A 13942-nucleotide genomic window follows, 5' to 3' on the forward strand; every position below is an offset into this window, starting at 1 on the left:
CCATCATAGTAAAGCACCAGGTATCCCCTGGTCTAGATACTGCCAAAACTCAGATGGGCCTTGAAAAAAAACATCACTTATCTTGATTAGGGATCCTACGACTCACGAGTTTCACGCAAGTGGCATACATCTAACACCAAAAATGTCCGATGTGCAAATCTTCTCCTGAAGATGTGCTCCATCTGTTTTTTGGGTGCCCGCAATTGAGCAATATCCTTCGATTATGGTGTGTCCCCAAGTTTAAACTTTTTAATATCAGAACGATAATTGGGGCTATGAATCTGCTCGCAGAGAAATATGTGTTTTCGCAGCGACTGGTGTTCTTGCTAGCGCATGGAACAGACGTAGTAAATTCCTGCCATAAATATCTCACTGTTTTTTCATGGTTCTTCTTTGGTGGCAATCCATGTTATTCATTTTGTCGCCTTTGTGTTTCTTATGAACGGCCGTGGCAAATGTTTTTAACTTGTTTCTTGCTTCCTGTAATGTTTTATGGAACCTTTTCCATAATAAACGCTATATGATGATGTGATACAATTATACATACCCTCCTCAGTATGCCCCCTAATATCAAACCGTTGGATATCAGGATTAGCAATGGTCAGGCTGACATTATCCTTACATAGGGTAAGACAGGTGCATGCAGCACGTTTGCGGGCCCGTGCTGTTGATGGGCATTGCATTGTGAGCAGCCATTTCCCTGTTCATGAGATGGCAACTTTTTATGTATCATTGGATGCCAACGTGCAAATCATTATTTGCCATTTGGCCTTCTTAGTTGATGTGTTGTACCTCTCAAGCCAGTCCTTATAATTACCTTATATGTTCCTTATTTTATTTCCAAGTTCTTCATTAAGTAGGGTCTTATTTCTGGATAATCTTCCTCAGATCATCGCAGTTGCCTTTTCAATTTAGCAAATTCTATTTCATATATACATATATATATATTGCCTGAAGATTTATGGATGTTCCCCAACTATAGATTCACTCCCATTTGGGATAAATTGGCGAGTCAGTCTATAGATCCATTAAGAAATATCCTCGATGGACTTCCAGATAATTATGTCTGAATCACAACCGTAAGAGAAATCTTTGCAATATTTAGTTGGATTCACCGTATTCTGTTGTACGGTTTATTAACTTCGAAGGGGCCTCTGGGTTAGGGATCTCCCCCGTTCCTTGGGAGATGTTTAGGGGAGGGATCTTGCTTCCCTCTTGGAGGTCATGGCCTTCCTTCACTGGTGGAAGATGTAAGGCAGACTGTACCTTCAGCCAGGTTCCAATGCTGAGTTCTTCTTGCTACTCCTTGCAAAGTCTTCAGATCTGCCCAAAAAAGGGGCTCAGCCCTCTTTTAAAGCCAAAAGGGCCACAGTGATTGATGTAGGATATGCCTACCTTAATGAACCAATCCTAGGTCTTCTGTGTGAGTGAGGTCATAACCAGAGTGCTTTACAAACGAACATGTATTTATTATTTATTTATTTGCATTTAGTTAAGAACAAACCTTTGCAAAACATAAAAACATTGTTAAAAACTTAATTACATTACAATTCAATTCAAATCAATTCATATCAGTCATATTAAATCATTAAAACACACAAATCGTCAAAATTACATTACATTACACATCCATAAATTAATAGAATATTTTTAAAAACTTCCTTCCGTTTCACACAATGCAAGTTCCAAAATGTTTAGAATTGATGCATCCAATGATGTTTCACAGCTATTTAGAATCTTGGCCCAAAACCACTAAGTGTTTATCAAGTCTACATCTGGATCAAAGCGCTGAAATAGCTTAAGGCGGGTTTCAACCAAAGCCAAGCATTCTAGCAGAAGATGGCGTCTTGTTTCAATATGTGCAGAGCAATGCGTACATACCCTCAAAGGCCGCTCAATACCTTGTCTTGAACCTATGACTTCCCTACTAGGAATTCCTTTCAATTTAAAAAATAACATTTCACAGCGTTGTTGTGACTTGAACGGTACCCTTGGCTGAGTCCCCCCTGTGCACACGCTCTCCTCACCTGAGCTTTCCGAGTCGATGGTATCTTGCAGGCCTCGACGTGCCAGGTAGTCTCTCTCCTTCTTCTGGTGCATGGGCTTGTCACGGAGAGAAGCCACTGTGGCCGCTGGGTGAGAACAGCGGCACAGTGACCTCCTTTCCGGAATCAAGCCAGAAAATACAGGGAAAAACCCGCAAGGGAAAAAAAACCCTGATAAGAGGTGTCAAGACTTGTCTCAGAAGGCCAGTTGTTCACAGATGAAGAAGGAAGCGAAGGATCTCCAACACTGAGGGTAGTGGCCCTCAAAACGTCCAAGTCCAATGGTAGCACTAGGCCTAAAGAGCAGGCGGAGAAGGCAGCAGCTGACGGCTGAGGTGGAGGTAGAAATCTTCCAAGAAAGCACTGCGGAGAAGCACGGGAGAAAAACCCCACGCTGTCTGGACTCAAAGAGCAAGGGAAAGAAAAAGGGTGTGAGAGAGAGAGAGAGACAGAGAGAGAGAGAGAGAGAGAGAGAGAGAGCCCGACCGCCGGAGAAAAAGGCACAGCTAGCGCCGCCCAGGGAAGGCAGCGGAGAGAAACGCAAAACAAAAGTACGGTGTTCCGGGGACAGGGACACCGGAGAAAGTAACCACGGGGAAAAACTCCTGAGTAATTCCAAAGCGAGGTGCAGAGGAAGAGCGAAGGACCCAGAGTCGAAAGGTAAACAACAGAGGTGGTTGCAACGCAACAACCTGCCGGGAGGCGGGGATTTAAATACTCCCGGCAGCGTTGCGTCCCGCGTTTGGAGCGGCGGCTGCGAACACAGAAAAGGGACTAAAGTAACCTTCCTCTGCGTCTCCTCAAACTCCAACGCGGAAGAAATCGCCAGTCACGGTGATGGCCGCGACTGCGAGTGACAGTATGCCCCCCCCTTGAGTGCAACCACCCAGGCTTACCCGGGTGCAAGTGATGGAACCTGGCCAACAGCTGAGGGGCATGTACTTGGGAAGCTGGCTCCCAGGAATCCTCCGATACCGGGTAACTGTAAAGGACCGGTGGGGGGTGTCTGTACTTCTGCTCTCTATATGGTAGAAGAGAGGCACAGAAGACCCCAGACAAGATTCTCTATTACGGTAGCAATGTACGAGCAATCAAGGCCTAGCTTCTCAGGAGGTGATGCAGGCTGGTTCTTAAGTACAGTGTAGTCCCCAAGCCCCCACAGAGGAATGTCCACACACTGTATTGGTTAGAACACAGTCTTTATATAATCAATATTCAAGGTTATGTACACTTATCATAATAACTCACTTTGTACTTAGGAAAATCAACAATGGCAAATATATACAATTCTAAAGTGGTACCACCCTTTGTATTAGATCTCATTAAAGTGCATCAACAATACTGTAACAATGTCACACAGATCAATAGAGTGAAACCAGCAATAGAGAGAGGAGAGAAAATAAGATGGTTGAGCAATAGGCAGAATACTGGCCCCTACCACTAGACACAGTTTTGTGTGGAGATCCCCCCACCTGGGCAACCTGTAAAATAAAGATATAGCACAAGCCCAGTCCATATATTGTTCTGCAAGTCTTATTCCCTCCTATAATGTTTTTACCCCCCCAATGTACCTGGTGGAGTCGAGTTCTTCGAAGAGGCGTCGACAGATCCTTCTTGAGCGACCCCCTTTCAAGCGGGTGTCACGGATCGTCGAGAGGCGTCGAGAAGCGTCGAGGAACTCGGCGTTCGGCGGCGGGGAATCGACGGCCCTTCTTGAATGCCTTCCCTTTCAAGCGGGAGACACGGGGCGTCGAACGTCCGTCGAGGAACTCGGCGTTCGGCGTCGGGGAATCGACGGCCCTTCTTGAATGCCTTCCCTTTCAAGCGGGAGACACGGGGCGTCGAACGTCCGACAACAAACAGGGTAGAACGGCGTCGATGAGGCGGCAGCTTCGTCCGAGCGGTGCTCGTCGGCGTCGGAGCGTCGGCGTCCTGCAAGGCAGAGGCGTGCGGGGCACCTCGGTGACAATAGTTCTGGACCGCAAAGATTGTGGAGACGGAGCCCCAGCAAGGGCATCGAGTCGTTCGAGTCTTTGTGGTCTTCGGGTGGCGGGAAACCCACCGGTAGGTTTCTCCTCGGAGCGTTGGTCGTCCTCGACTTTCTCCGGCAGGATAAAGCGGTCGACGGTACGGACGAGGGAGTCCTTCGATTCAAATGTTCTTAGGCAAGGAGCGGACGGCTCCGGTCGTCGGCGGCACATCATCAAGTGGTTCCCATGGCTGGGCAACACAACTTCGACGGGCCTCCAGCGGTTACACAAACCTGCGAACCCTGGTCGACGGCAATGGACTTCGACGGCGGCGATGTCCGGGTGCTTCACTTCGATCTTCTCGGCGGTCCCGTCTCGGGTCGGCAGCCTTTCGAGGGTCTGACTTCCAGGGCGCTTCGGCGAAGATGGAGCGGTGCTCGATGGTCCCTCGGAGCACGGGAAGAGGGCGCCTTACCAGGTCCTCTCTCGGGTCAGTCTTCGACGATTTCGGCAGCCTTCGGATCGGTCGAAGCAAATGCAACAGCAAGTCTTCTTCTTTCAGCTGGACGTCGAGGATCAGCAGTTCCAGTTACTCTTGGAGTGGAGACTCAACTCCAGAACGCTTCTGAACGCTTCTGAACAATTACCAGTGGTGAGAGGTCCCCAGATATACTATTCTGCCTCTCATCCACACTGCTGGCACACACTCAGCAGCCAATCATACAGAAGGGCATTCATGCAGTCAGTCAGCCAATCAGGCACACAGTGCATTCAGGCCACACTCCTCCCTTTCAGACACTCACAACAAGGAATGTGGATTGGGACAAGTACCCAGCCATTCAACACTACACACTGCATTCAGGCCAGTTTCGGGCAGAGCTGTCTCAGTCTTTGTCTCTCATGCCAGAAACCAGACAACCACAACAAGGAGTGTATATTGGTCACACACTCCATTCACCCAGGTCCCACCCACAGGAGGTACCCACAACATACAGTCACTGGGAAGGCTCCAGTCAATCTAGCTGGGCCTTCACAACAACACCATATATGGAACTTCCACCCAACAGCCAGTCAGGGGGAAGGGACAGAGTCAGGGCTTCCCAGGACTTTGGGAAAACAAGGTAACAGACAATAGAAAGCAAGAGGCCACAGGGGCCATCTTGTTTCCTATCAGGAATCAACTGATCCCAATGGCAGGGCCTGGGTATCCCAAAATGGAGGACACCCAGAGCACCTGTCAAATTCAGCATGGAGCTGCCACCAGCCCATACCCTGCTCTTTGGGCCACCCACAGGTGCCCAAAAACATACACTAGGGGCACAGGGTTGTACCCCTACCCATGGGTGCCATAAGGGTATCCCATGGGTCTGTTCACCAAACCAAAAGAGAGAGCTGCACTGCCAGGAGTCCCACATGGACTCCTGGGCAGAAAACACGACAGAACACATGATAAAAAGCAGTAAAGGACAAGGATTCAGAGGCCCTGTCCCTCTGATGCATTTCCAGGATCACAGTAACCCTTCCATGACAGGAGGTATTCCAACCGACCACGAAGGAATCTAGAATCACGAATGGCAGAAACTTCGTATTCTTCCTGGTCGGCTGCAGTGACAGGAAGATTCCAGTGGAGAGGCCGGCGATGTGCATCTGAATAGTAGGGTTTAAGAAGAGAGGCGTGAAAAACAGGGTGTATGCGTCTGAGAGATGGAGAGAGTTGTAGACGATAGGCAACAGGATTGAACTTGGAGAGAATGGGGAAAGGTCCCAAGAAACGTGGAGACAGTTTAGAAGGTCTTGTCCATCTGGGAAGGAATCTGGTGGACAACCACACCTTGTCCCCAGGTTTCCATGAAGGTGCTTCCCTGCGATGTTTGTCGGCTTCAATCTTATTCCGCTGTCTACTATTCACCAAACTTAGCAATGCATTGTCCCTGGCCTCCTTGATATTTCTTAGCACCTCTTCAGCAGTTGGAGAGTTGGAGAAACCGGGCACCTCGGGCAGTAAATAACGCGGGTGAACACTGTAGGTACAAAAAAAAGGGGATAGGCCTGTGGCAGTGTGCCTGGAGTTGTTGTAAACAAATTCCGCAGTAGGGAGTAGAGAAACCCAATTATCTTGATGCTGGGAAATAAAGCATCGCAAGTACTGCTCCAGGGTTGCGTTGAGTCGTTCCGTTTGGCCGTTTGTCTGTGGGTGAAACCCAGAGGAAAGGGCCCTTTCCACTCCCAATCGAGTACATAAAGCCGTCCAGAATTTGGAAATGTACTGGCTTCCTCGATCGGATATTATCTTGTCGGGGAGGCCATGAAGCTTGAAGATATCTCGGGCAAATGTTTCTGCCATCTTGGTGGCAGAAGGGAGTCCCGGAAGAGGAGAGAAATGGGCTAACTTGGATAAAGCGTCCACTGTAACCATGATACATGTGCATGACTCAGAATCAGGAAGCTCCACTATGAAGTCCGTGGAGATGAGTCCCCACGGGCGAGTCGGCATCTCCACTTGGGTGAGAAGTCCTAGGGGCTTCCCCGAGGCATATTTGACTCTGGCACAAGTCGGGCAGGTCTTTACGTAGTTGAACACGTCTCTCCTGCTGTTGGGCCAAAGAAACGAACTCGAGATAAGTTCCAACGTACCATTTCCACTTCTGTGTCCGCCTAGACGTGAGTCGTGACACCATTTTAGGACTTTCCGGCGCAGCGACCCTTCAGGGATATACCACCTCTTCTTGTAGAAGACCCAACCGTCCTTGATTTGGAAAGGGGAATCCTCGGAAAAAGAGATATGAGGAGCCTCTTGTGCGACAGCAGCCTTGACTTCCTGAAGGAAAGAACCCGCCGTGGCTAGGATCCGATTTCTGTGGAACAATGGCTCAGACTTGACAGCTACCGTTTCCAAGTGAGAATCCTTGCGAGACAAAGCGTCAGCTAGACGATTGAGAGACCCAGGGATGTACGTGATCTGGAAGTCGTACTGCGAAAACAGGTAGGCCCATCTAGCCTGCCTGGAGTTCGAACATTCCATGTCCTGTAAGGCCTTTAGGTTCTTATGGTCGGTGCGAATGAGGAACCTATGACGGGCACCCATGAGAAGGTGCCTCCATTCCTCACAAGCCAACTTCATTGCCAACAATTCCTTCTCCAGAACCGAGTAGTTGAGTTGGCTGGGAGAAAGAGTCTTAGAGAGATAGGCGACAGGATGCTCCACCATGTTGATGGACTGAAGCAACACAGCTCCGACAGCTATAGCGGAGGCGTCCGTCTCCAGAATAAATGGAAGAGTTTGGTTGGGATGCTGCAGAATCGGGGCAGAGCAGAAGAGGGTTTTCAGGTGACAGAAACTTCTTTCCGCCTCAGTGGACCAGGAAAAAGGATAGGCCGTCTTCTTGAGTAGACGGGTGATGGGAAACACCACCTCCGAAAAGTTTGGAATGAATCTCCTGTAGTAATTCGAAAGACCCAAGAACCTCTGGACCTCCCGGACGGAGGTCGGGGCCGGCCAGTCAAGAATAACGTGCACCTTGTCCGGATCCATGGCGATCCCTCCTTCTGACAGAACATATCCCAGATAATGCACCGAAGGTACAGCGAATCTGCACTTCTCCTCCTTGACCAGTAGATTGTTCTCCTTAAGACGCTCCAAAACTCGTCGTACTTGTACAATGTGTTCTCTCATGTTAGGGGAAAAAACCAAGATATCATCTAAATAGATGATGACAGAGATGGAAAGCATGTCAGAGAACATTCAGTCCATGAACCTCTGGAATACCGCTGGGGCGTTCACCAAACCGAACGGCATAACCTTATACTCAAATAAGCCCAGAGGAGTACGAAATGCGGTTTTCCATTCGTCACCCTTGGCAATCCGCAACAGATGGTATGCGTTGCGAAGATCCAGTTTGGTAAAGACTCGAGCACCTTGCACCGCCTCAATAATGTCCGTGATCAGGGGCATAGGATACCGGTCATGGACTGTCACTGTATTTAGGCCCCTGTAGTCAATGCAGGGTCTAAGGTCGGCGGAATCTCTTTTCTTTATGAAAAATAAAGGGGCTCCTACTGGAGACTTTGAAGGTTGGATGAGACCATTCTCCATGTTGGTATCCAAGTATCTCCGAAGAACTTGTCTCTCGGTTTGGGTGAGAGCGAACATCCGTCCGAATGGAACCAAGGCATTGGGCTCCAGATCGATGGTGCAGTCCTCTGGCCGATGGGGTGGAAGTCTGGCATGGAGGCACTCCTGAAAAACCTCTGAAAACCCAGAGCAGAAATTGGGTAAAGCATGGACACCCACATGGTTGTTGGGAAACACTTTGACTGGCTGAAGATCAGCTCGACCTTCCAGTGAAAAACAGTTGGTTGCGCAATACGGGGAACTGAAACGTATCCGATTCTCGGTCCAGTTAATCAGAGGATTATGTCGACGGAGCCATGTAATGCCCAAGATGATGGGGAAATGGGCAGCCCTGATAATATCAAAACACAAAACTTCCTTATGTTGGTTGATCGTCAAGGAGAGATCCTCAGTGGTATGGGTGATGGGACCTGAAGACAAAGGCGAACCGTCCACACCTTCCACCTTCTGACCTTCTGCCCGGGGGATCCGACGGAGACCCACCCTGTCTGCCCACAGGGTGTCGACGAAGTTCCCTGCCGCGCCACAGTCCAATAGAGCCAGTGTTTCCACCTGATGGTTTCCGAGGTTGAGTTGTACTGGAATGACCATCAGCCTGGAGTCCTCCTTAGATTCGGAAGAGGTCACTGACAGAGAGACATAGGGACGATGAAGATTGCTCGAAGACCCTCGGTCGCTTGTCCCTACTGACGCCGAGGGTAGTCGTTTCCCGACCTCTTGCTTGGCAGTTCTGTACAGTCTCTGAGAAGATGTTGCTCTGATCCGCAGTAGGCACACAGCCCTTTCTCTCTTCTGCGACGTCTTTCAGCTGCGGACAAGGGCGCCCTTGTGGCACCAATCTGCATTGGTTCTTCGGTAATAATGTTAGTAGAGCGACCAGGGAGAACGGGTACAGAGGGGTCTGAGGTATAACCAGGAGTCCTTTGCTTACGAAGTTCAACTCGTCTCTCTTGAAGGCGATACTCAATATGAAGGGCAGCAGAAAGCAGATCTGAGAATGTAGGAGAACGAGGGGATCTGGCCAGCTCGTCTTTAATTTCCTCCTTCAGTCCTCTTCTGAAAATGGCATACTGCGCTGTCTCGGGCCATCCTGCTCCGGCTGCTAATGTTTTGAAAGAGGAGATGTATGACAAAACGTCTAGCGAGCCTTGTCTGACATCCAACAGGTCTTCGCAGGCTGTAAAGGAGAGCTCTGGTCGTTCGAAGGTCTGCTTGAGAAGATTCTGAAACCCCGAATAGTCCTGCAGAATGGCGTTTCCACTAGTCACCAATGGGGTGGCCCAGGACAGAGCGTTTCCAGTCATGTTGGATATTAGGAAACCCACCCGGGCCTGATCTGTAGCAAAGGTACGGGGTCTGAATTTGAAATGAACCAAGCATGCTTCAAGAAACTCCTTCACCTTCTTGGGGAGCCATCAAATTTCCCAGAGGACAGCGCCATGGGTGGCAATTCCGAGGGAGTCGGTTCCCTAGCCGCAACCATTTGTTTAAGCAAAGCGTTCTCAGTTTTGACACCTTGTAGCTCCTGGGACATGGCCTGGAAAGCCTTCCACAGCTCTTGGACCTGTTCCTCAGCTGACATCGTGATACTCTTTGGCGTTGCAATCTGTGACTTGAACGGTACCCTTGGCTGAGTCCCCCCTGTGCACACGCTCTCCACACCTGAGCTTTCCGAGTCGATGGTATCTTGCAGGCCTCGACGTGCCAGGTAGTCTCTCTCCTTCTTCTGGTGCGTGGGCTTGTCACGGAGGGAAGCCACTGTGGCCGCAATTTGCTGGGTGACCTCCTTTCCGGAATCAAGCCAGAAAATACAGGGAAAAACCCGCAAGGGAAAAAAAACCCTGATAAGAGGTGTCAAGACTTGTCTCAGAAGGCCAGTTGTTCACAGATGAAGAAGCAAGCAAAGGATCTCCAACACTGAGGGTAGTGGCCCTCAAAACGCCCAAGTCCAATGGTAGCACTAGGCCTGAAGAGCAGGCGGAGAAGGCAGCAGCTGACGGCTGAGGTGGAGGTAGAAATCTTCCAAGAAAGCACTGCGGAGAAGCACGGGAGAAAAACCCCACGCTGTCTGGACTCAAAGAGCAAGGGAAAGAAAAAGGGTGAGATAGAGAGAGAGAGAGAGAGAGAGAGAGAGAGAGCCCGACCGCCGGAGAAAAAGGCACAGCTAGCGCCGCCCAGGGAAGGCGGCGGAGAGAAACGGAAAACAAAAGTACGGTGTTCCGGGGACAGGGACACCGGAGAAAGTAACCACGGGGAAAAACTCCTGAGTAATTCCAAAGCGAGGTGCAGAGGAAGAGCGAAGGACCCAGAGTCGAAAGGTAAACAACAGAGGGGGTTGCAACGCAATGACCTGCCGGGAGGCGGGGATTTAAATACTCCCGGCGGCGTTGCGTCCCGCGTTTGGAGCGGCGGCTGCGAACACAGAAAAGGGACTAAAGTAACCTTCCTCTGCGTCTCCTCAAACTCCAACGCGGAAGAAATCGCCAGTCAGGGCGATGGCCGCGACTGCGAGTGACAGTTGTGTCCTTGATGGGTGTTGTTTCAAGTAAAATGGCATGGCGTTAAGTTCTCTTATTTCATATTTAAAGTTGTAAAATAAATGATACCCCAATGCATACTCTCTATTCCTAATCCAATCAAGTTATAAAATAGTTTTCTTTTATCAACATACACCGCTGCCAGTTTATCAAGGTTCAGATCAGAATCAGCCAATAGTTTTGTACATATTTGGAACCATTCTCTCAAAACTCTAGAAGAGTTACAAAATAACACTGTGCGCAACTCTGCTATTATACAATTCGGAGGGGGAAGTAAAAAAAGATATTAGCAGTTGCAACCGCTTCCAATTAACCTGTGCTTGCAATGAAACCAAACATACCTTGTGTCTAATAGCAGAAATCATTGTCCCCTTTGGAAGTGGGAGTAGGCTTTTCCACACCAATCACTCCATTCTGCCCCAGACATTCGGCAGTAAACATGATTCCACTCCATACAACAGGCGTGGAACCACTTTTTGATGGTAATAGTTAATCACAGGAATAGGTGAGAACCTGCCAAACCTCCTATCGAATACTAAAGTTTCAGAGGTATTCAATCTAGTTTTTTTAATCATCTGGTTGGATCTCTTAGAACTAATGTCAATCCCTAGATATTTAAAGGTTTGGACAACTTCCAATCATTCCTTTGCTAAAGACCACTTAAATGTAGGCTTTTTTTCTTTTTGGAATAATTTAGCACCATAATTTTTGATTTTTTTACATTCAGTTGCAAGTCCAGTGCTGGAAAGTATTCATTGGTCGCTTTGGCAGGTTCCCTAGCCTTGGGAGAACATCTCTAATATGTTGATAGGTTTTTCCCAAATCACAGGTATATAAGCTGTATAGGAATGGGGCCAGCACACAGCCCTGGCATAGCCCACATCGACTATACACCCACCTTCTATAATTTCCTTTTTGGTCCAAACGCACCCTCACCTTGGTGTCACTGTGTAACGCTATGAGAATGTCTACCAAGGCCATCAGGCATTCCATCTCCCTAAGTTTATCCCACAGGCGTCGCCGATTTACTCGGTCAAATGCCTGTGAGATGTCCAAAAAAGCCCAATAAAGCCCCCTTTTTTCTTGTTTGACCTGCGTTTGCAGGAGATTGATTACAAAACAGTTGTGTGTGGTATTCAAACCCGGTAGAAAACCAGATTGAAATTTATCAATAATGTTATTCCTGTTTGCCCACACCTGCAACTGGCCCAAAATAATGGCCCCGAAAATCTTCCAGCAATCTTCTAGAAGGGAGATGGGGCGATAGTTAGAAGAAATGGCCCTATCTCCCTTCTTGTAAATTACAACGATGTTAGCTTTTTCCAGGAATATGGCAGGGTTTTGGCCTTTGCAATTTCACAAAATAGAACTTATGAGGGCTGCCCAAAGATTCATGTTCGACTTAAGTGGTATTTGCCAAACCGCCTCGACCCAGAGCATTTGAAGCTTTACTTTTCTTAATGGCTGCCCTTATCTCCCGCACATCAATCTTAACCTGTTCCGACCAGTTGCTATTAAGCGCAAGCATACCCTCCACCCCCTCATTTGCTCGATACAGAGTGGAAAGATGTTTCTCCCACACACTAGATGGGTTAGGCTGATTTTGCAAAAAGCATTAATGCAGTGGTTCTTTAATCACTCTCCAGAAGGAAGCCGAGTTTTTACGAATAGTGGAGCGGAGCACTGCTTCCCCATCATTGATATAAACCATAAACCGATTACCCTTTACCCCGTTTGTTTGCTTAAGTCTCAATGGGGCTCATTCAGACCATGCCAGTCCGGAAACAACGGTGCCAGTAAGCTTATCGGCACTGTTGTTTCCGGACCAGCATATTACAGGTCTGCCTGCAGGGGCTGGCGTGCCTGACAGGTCTGACCCTGCCTGGCACAGAGGCCACAGTAGGCAGACCCGTCACAGAAGCACTGGCACCATTAACAACGGTGCGTATGCTTCCCTGTCACCATTCCCGTGGAAATGGGGATTAATGAAATTACCGGCACCTGACTTTCCGGCCGCCAGACTTGGAATAACCCGGTGGCACCAGGAAGTCAGGCGCCGGAAATTTTTTATGGGTGCGGTGGCAACCCGCCGATTGCACCGGCACAGTTACCGCCGGACCGGTAATGAGCCCCAATTTCTTTACTTTTTCCTCGTTATCGTAGCAATGTTTTCTTAACTGTCGCAGCACTTTGTTAAATTCCCACTTTTTTCAGCCAGCAGGATATCATACTAATGCCTATAGCCTTGGTTCTTTTTGGCGTTCTTACCACTCCCACCGTTTCAGTGGTATAGGTTACCCAAGGCCCTTTGAATTGCCCTGTCGTAAGTGGCTGGGTTAGCAAAATCATTTTCTTCATTTGAACCCGTGTAAAAAATACAATCAATAAAACGATGTGATAATGCATGTTTCCAAACTCATGCGTGAAGCTTGCCTCTACCACCACTCTGCAATTTGTACTTTGGCTATCATTTATACTTTGTTTCATTGTCAAAATAAACATGTGATGATCACTAGATTTTAATGGTTTCCCTTTTAAATTATCACATTTCCAAAGTAAAGAGTTGCATACAAATACGTAATCTAGAGTCGCTCTAGAGAGACTGTTTACCCAAGTGAATTCAAGGGGTTGTCTTCCCTTAGGTTTCCATTGGCTAGGATTAGGTCCCAGTTTTTCAATTCAGCTGTTATTTGCCTCCCCCTTTTCCTAGCCATTGAAGAAGCCCCAAGCCTATTCTTTTCATAGTACCATTTGGGATCCAAACATTCGCTATTGAAACGTCCAATATAGTCATCTCTGCATCCTGTTTTTTTAAGACGTTTGCCACAAGAGCAGAGAGCACTTTCAAAAATGTTTTGATCGCCACAGATTCCGGATTAATGTACACAGTACAGACATAGCAGCAAAAATGAGACACTATTCCTCAATCACCCTCCACCCTTACTACTTGGATATCCCTCCTGTGTGTTTCAATGTTGGACATCTTTAGCCCAATAGCATTTTTCACAGCGCACAGGAGAACCCCCAACGGGCGGCCCTGTGCTCCCTGAATAGCATCCACTGTTAAAACCACATAACCATCTGTTACTGGGCATGCCATTGACCATGACTCCTGCAAGCAGAACAAAGAGCAATGAGGCATTGAAGAAAAGTCTGTCTCTAAAAATGTGTGTCCTCTGCAGTTCCACGAGGCTAAGCAAAGGTGCGCCAATCATCGGCTAACATTTTGTTGATTACCCCCTCCATGCAAATTAGACA

This window comes from Ambystoma mexicanum, chromosome 14, assembly GCF_040938575.1.
Source record: "Ambystoma mexicanum isolate Mex_15411 chromosome 14, UKY_AmexF1_1, whole genome shotgun sequence".
In the NCBI taxonomy this organism is placed as follows: Eukaryota; Metazoa; Chordata; class Amphibia; order Caudata; family Ambystomatidae; genus Ambystoma; species Ambystoma mexicanum.